This window comes from Tenrec ecaudatus, chromosome 13 (genome assembly GCF_050624435.1).
Source record: "Tenrec ecaudatus isolate mTenEca1 chromosome 13, mTenEca1.hap1, whole genome shotgun sequence".
Classification (NCBI taxonomy): domain Eukaryota; kingdom Metazoa; phylum Chordata; class Mammalia; order Afrosoricida; family Tenrecidae; genus Tenrec; species Tenrec ecaudatus.
Genome location: NC_134542.1, coordinates 125,841,926 through 125,848,693, shown reverse-complemented (window position 1 = coordinate 125,848,693; position 6,768 = coordinate 125,841,926). Strand labels below are relative to the sequence as shown.

General features: G+C 52.1%; 1 pseudogene; it reads left to right on the top strand.

Annotated features, from left to right (window-relative positions):
• The first annotated feature begins 1,287 nt into the window (after window positions 1–1,287).
• On the top strand, window positions 1,288–4,439 carry LOC142424846 (elongation factor 2 pseudogene; annotated as a pseudogene).
• The last annotated feature ends 2,329 nt before the right edge of the window (window positions 4,440–6,768 follow it).

Genomic DNA, 6,768 nt, shown 5'->3' with positions numbered 1-6,768 from the left:
GAAAAATGGATATCTAATTACAGAAAAATGACACAAGATCCCTATATCACTCCATGCACAAGAATAAACTCAAGGTGGATCGCAAACCTCAAGGTAAAACCCCAACATATTAGGGCCATCAATGAGGGAATTGGTCCTAACCTGGGAACTTTGGCACAGGGAATACATAGGCTCTCAGAAATGGGAAAGGACACAAACATAAAGGAGGCACAAATTGTCAAGTGGGATATACTGAAGAAAAATAAATTGGTAGTGGGGCAACAGGACATAACCCACCCAAGGGAAGAGTATTGTTTATATTTCCACAGGGAACAGATATCAACCCGGTGTTCCAAGATGTGAATGCAACATGCCAGCATGGAGTAGGGAACCAGTGGAGAGGTCTGAGGAGCCGGCCCCAATCCCAACTCTGTGAATACCTGCCCCTCCTCCCCCCAAAGAATATCTTTCACAGGACAGCACTGAAGCTGCAGCTCAGGGAGAGGGACATGTCTGATGAGAGCACACAGGAGCAAATGAAGGGGGAGGAAGAGAGAGTGGAGCACATCCTGGCCCACCAAACCTTGAGGATGATATCCCTGTCCAGAGCAGCCAATCTACAGAGAAGACCATATGGCCAGCCCCACCATGAGACATGACATCCCTCACTGACCCATAGCCCTACAGGGGACAACACTGGAGACACAATGAGGGCATTCTGCCCTATCTGACACCATCACATGAAGGCAAAACACTAAGGGTGTGCAACAAACAGAACAGCAAGGAGAACAGAGCAACGAAGTCCCCAGGGAATCCTTGGGGCCAGGGCTTGGCACTCCATCAGACTCGACTGGAAAACACTCCTCCAGGCCAACAAACAGTCCTTGAACTGTCTATGGGCTTTTAAAAAATGTCTTTTTGTTGCTGTTGTTGTTAATGCTGTTTTGTTTTATTGCTTTGTTTTTCTGCGTCTTATTTTTGTAAATGTTATCTTTGCAGGTCTGTCTAAATAAAATAGGCTGGATGAACAATCTGTAGGAGAAAACAACGGGACTGACATGGGAGTCATTCCAGAGAGGGAGATGGGAGGAAAGGAAGTGGTGTTTACAAACCCAGAGACAAGGGAACAAGTGACCCAAAATAGGTGGTGAGGAGCATGTAGGAGGCCTGGTAGGGCTTGATCAGGGGTAATGTAACCAAGAAGAATTACTGAAATCTAAATGAAGACTGATCATGATAGTGGGACAAGAAGAAAGTAAAAGGAAATAGAGGAAAGAACTAGGTGGCAAAGGATATTTATAGAGCTCTAAATAAAGGCATATGTCCGCCGTCGTCGCCGCCATCCTTGGCGCGACTCGCATCGCTCCTTTCTGCCTGGGAGAATCCACCGCCATCCGCCACCATGGTGAACTTCACCGTAGATCAGATCCGGGCCATCATGGACAAGAAGGCCAACATCCGCAACATGCCGGTCATCGCCCACGTGGACCACGGCAAGTAAGTCCACGCTGACCGACTCCTTGGTATGCAAGGTGGGCATCATCGCGTCGGCTCGTGCCGGGGAGACACGCTTCACAGACACGCGCAAGGATGAGCAGGAGCGCTGTATCACCATCAAGTCCACCGCCATCTCTCTCTTCTACGAGCTGTCAGAGAATGACCTTAACTTCATCAAGCAGAGCAAGGACGGCTCTGGCTTCCTCATCAACCTCATCGACTCCCCAGGCCACGTGGACTTCTCCTCGGAGGTGACGGCGGCGCTGCGTGTCACTGACAGCGCTCTGGTGGTAGTGGACTGTGTGTCGGGTGTGTGCGTGCAGACAGAGACAGTGCTGCGGCAAGCCATCGCCGAGCGCATCAAGCCCGTGCTGATGATGAACAAGATGGACCAGGCCCTGCTGGAGCTGCAGCTGGAGCCTGAGGAGCTGTACCAGACCTTCCAGCGCATTGTGGAGAATGTCAATGTCATCATCTCCACCTATGGCGAGGGCGAGAGCGGCCCCATGGGCAACATCATGATTGACCCCGTCCTGGGTACTGTTGGCTTTGGCTCTGGACTCCATGGCTGGGCCTTTACCCTGAAGCAGTTTGCAGAGATGTATGTGGCCAAGTTTGCCGCAAAGGGTGAGGGCCAACTGGGGCCTGCTGAGCGGGCCAAGAAAGTGGAGGACATGATGAAGAAGCTCTGGGGTGACCGCTATTTTGACCCCACCAATGGCAAGTTCAGCAAGTCTCCCAACAGTCCTGATGGCAAGAAGCTGCCCCGGACGTTCTGCCAGCTCATCCTGGACCCCATCTTCAAGGTGTTTGATGCCATCATGAGCTTTAAAAAAGAGGAGACAGCTAAGCTGATTGACAAGCTCGACATCAAGCTGGACAGTGAGGACAAAGACAAAGAGGGCAAGCCCCTCCTGAAGGCTGTGATGCGACGGTGGCTGCCAGCCGGGGACGCGCTGCTGCAGATGATCACCATCCACCTGCCCTCACCTGTGACGGCCCAGAAGTACCGCTGCGAGCTGCTCTATGAAGGGCCTCCCGACGATGAGGCTGCCATGGGTATTAAAAGCTGTGACCCCAAAGGTCCCCTCATGATGTACATTTCCAAGATGGTGCCAACCTCAAAGACAAGGGTCGCTTCTACGCCTTTGGCCGTGTCTTCTCTGGACTAGTGTCCACTGGCCTTAAGGTCCGGATCATGGGGCCCAACTACACCCCAGGAAAGAAGGAGGACCTCTACCTGAAGCCCATCCAGAGGACTATTCTGATGATGGGCCGCTACGTGGAGCCCATTGAGGATGTGCCCTGTGGGAACATTGTGGGTCTGGTGGGCGTCGATCAATTCCTGGTGAAGACTGGCACCATCACCACCTTTGAGCATGCCCACAACATGCGTGTGATGAAGTTCAGCGTGAGCCCTGTGGTCAGGGTGGCTGTGGAAGCCAAGAACCCTGCTGACCTGCCCAAGCTGGTAGAGGGCCTGAAGCGGCTGGCCAAGTCTGACCCCATGGTGCAGTGCATCATCGAGGAGTCGGGCGAGCACATCATTGCGAGCACATCATTGCAGGGGCTGGTGAGCTGCACCTGGAGATCTGCCTCAAGGACCTGGAAGAGGACCACGCCTGCATCCCCATCAAGAAATCGGACCCAGTTGTCTCCTACCGTGAGACCGTCAGCGAGGAGTCGAGCGTGCTCTGCCTCTCCAAGTCCCCCAACAAGCACAACCGGCTGTACATGAAGGCACGGCCCTTCCCCGACGGCCTGACCGAGGACATCGACAAGGGTGAGGTGTCAGCGCGCCAGGAGCTCAAGCAGCGGGCTCAGTACCTGGCCGAGAAGTACGAGTGGGATGTGGCCGAGGCCCGCAAGATCTGGTGCTTTGGGCCTGATGGTACTGGCCCCAACGTTCTGACCGACATCACCAAGGGAGTACAGTATCTCAATGAGATCAAGGACAGCGTGGTGGCCGGCTTCCAGTGGGCCACCAAGGAGGGCGCGCTGTGCGAGGAGAACATGAGGGGTGTGCGCTTTGATGTCCACGACGTGACCCTGCATGCGGATGCCATCCACCGCGGGGGTGGCCAGATCATCCCCACTGCCCGGCGCTGCCTCTACGCCAGCGTGCTGACAGCCCAGCCACGCCTCATGGAGCCTATCTACCTTGTGGAGATCCAGTGTCCCGAGCAAGTGGTCGGGGGCATCTATGGCGTTCTGAACAGGAAGCGGGGCCATGTGTTCGAGGAGTCCCAGGTGGCTGGCACCCCCATGTTTGTTGTGAAGGCCTACCTGCCAGTCAACGAGTCCTTTGGCTTCACAGCCGACCTACGGTCCAACACTGGCGGCCAGGCCTTCCCGCAGTGCGTGTTCGACCACTGGCAGATCCTGCCCGGGGACCCTTCGACAACACCAGCCGACCCAGCCAGGTGGTGGCTGAGACGCGCAAGCGCAAAGGCCTGAAGGAGGGAATCCCGGCCCTGGACAACTTCCTGGACAAATTGTAGGTGGCCTCATGATGGCCACCTGCAGCCCTGGGTGGGACTGGGCCAGCACCTACAGCAACATGTCCTCATGCTCTTGTCACCCTGGCCCTAGGGGCGGGGGCGGGCCTGCTCTGTGCCATCGCTCTGCATTCACACTCAATGCCATCTCCCGGTATTTATTTCGGGGGCGGCGGGATGAACGGCCTCTTGGCAGGACTTAATTGGCCGGTGGGGAGGTGGGACATGGGACATCCTGACACCCTGCCCCCTCAATTCAGAAGGAAACTCACGTCCAAAAAAAGTATATATTAAATGAAAACATTGGAGGTTTATCTGGGTGACAGGCCCTCCTTGGACAGCCAGCTACCAGAGGCAGGGAGGGAGTTGTGTGTGGGCTTATGGGGGGCACCTCCAGCTGTGTCAGTGCCATTGGTGTAATAAATTCGGAATGGTGGTGAAAAAAAAACAAAAAAAAAAAACAAATAAAGGCATGTATGTATGTATGTATATATATATATATATAAATAGATCTATGTGCATATATTTATAGGTTTAGTATTAAGGTAGTAGATGGACATTGGTTCTTTGCTCAAGTACTCCCTCAATGCAAGAATACTTTGTTCTATTAAACTGGCATTCCATGATGCTCACCTTCCAGGCACGATCACTAAAGACAAAGTAGGTGTATAAACAAATGTGGTGAAGAAGGCTGATGGTGCCCAGCTATCAAGAGATATACTGTCTAGGGTCTTAAAGACTTGCAGGTAAACAAGCGGCCATCTAACTCAGAAGCAACAAAACCCACATGAAAGAAGCACACTAGTCTGTATGATCACGAGGTGTCGAAGGGATCAAGTATCAGTCATAATCAGAACAAAAAGTCAAATCATAGTGAATGAGGGGAAGTACAGATTGGGGACCCAAGACTCATCTGTAGGCAACTGGACATCCCCTTACAGAAGGGTTGGGGGAGGAGACTAGCCAGTCAAGTGCAGTGTAGCAAAGATGAAACTTTCCTCTAGTTCCTAAATGCTTTCTCCCTGCCCCCACCACTATCATGATCCCAATTCTACCATGTAAATCTGGCTGGACCAGAGGATGTACACTGGTACAGATAGGAACTGGAAACACAGAGAATCCAGGACAGATGAACCCCTCAGGACCAGTGGTGAGAGTGGTGATACCGGGAAGGTGGGATGCAAAAGGGAAACATATTACAAGGATCTACATATAACCTCCTCCCTGGGGGGATGGACAACAGAAATGTGGGTGAAGGGAGATATCAGAGACTGTAAGATAGGACAAAATAATAATAATTTATGAATTATCAAGGGCTCATGAGGGAGGGGCTACTGGGGGAGGGAAGGGGAAAATGAGGAGCCGATACCAAGGGTTCTAGTAGAAAGCAAATATTTTGAGAATGATGAGGGAACAAATGTACAAATATATTTGACACAATGTATGCATGTATGGATTGTGATGAGTTATATGAATTCCCAATAAAATGATTAAAAACAAACAAACAAAAAAGTGTTTTTAGGATGCTTAAGGTGTATTGTGTGCCTTGGGAGAGAGGCCTGGCTGTCTGTGTGCTCCTCAGGAGCTGCCTGTACCCCCTGGATGGGCTGGCAGCACATTAGGAGGGCAGCCCTGCCACTCTGTATGCCAATGGGGTGCCACTGCACCCTGGGGTCCTATCAGTTCCTCAAGGGGATAGGCCTTGAAGCTCAGTACCTTGTACCTCAGGAGAGATTCAAATCATATCACTTTTAATAAAGTTATAAAGAAGCCTTTATTACAGCTGGACCCAGAGGAAGCTAGTGCCTAAAAAACACTTTTGACCCCAAACAGAAGAAAAGAAAATATTTTTATACTATAGTTATGGCAGAGGACTGGATTAAGGGGGAACATTCATGCAGTTACATTCTTTGCTTATTGAACAGGCAATACACTGGGGAAGGGCTAAGGGGGGAACATCTGTAGGTATTAAACCAGGGTCTAGAGGGATAAATTGCATTTCTTGCTTATAGGGAAATGAAGATATTAGGAGGGGTCTGGAGATATGTTGAGAGGTTTTAAATCCATCAAGCTATGAGAGGGGAGAGGGATGTCGGGGGAGAGCCTTGGCTGCTCCATATGTCCGTAGGGCACAGTCTCACCCAGCAGCATATCAGGAGAGTAGCTTGGTCTCTCTGTGTGCCCATAGGGATATGGCCAGGTACTGGGGCAGCCGGGCCGCAGGGCAGCTGCCTTTTCCTGGCAGTCCATCGGGAGAGTAGCCTAGGCACTGTATATGCCTATAGGGAGCCACCACGCCCTGGCAGGGGCCCACCAGTGTATTGGAAGAGCTGCCCGACTTCTCTGTATGCCCACAGAGAGCCACCAGGGTTGGGTGGGGGTACAGCAGGGTGTTGGGAGAGAATCCTGGCCACTTTGTATGCATTTAGGGAGCTGCTAGATTCCAGAGTGGGCCTGGTAGTGTGTCATGAGAGATACCTGGCTGCTCTATATGAAAATGGGGATTGACTGGGCCCCAACAGGGGCCGGTAGTAATTTAGGAGAGAGGCCTGGCCACTCGGTATTCCTACAGGGAGCCCAGGCAGCATGGCAGGGCCGAGCAGAGTGTTGGGAAAAGACCTCCCTCGCCATAAGCCCATATAGGGAACTGTCTTGGACAGGTGGGGGTAACAGCATGTCAGGAGAGAGGCCTGACTGCTCCAAATGCCATAGGGATGCAACCATGTGCTGGGATGACCTAGCAGTGTAATGGGAGATGCCTGGCCACTCCATATGCCACAAGGAGCCTCCTCGC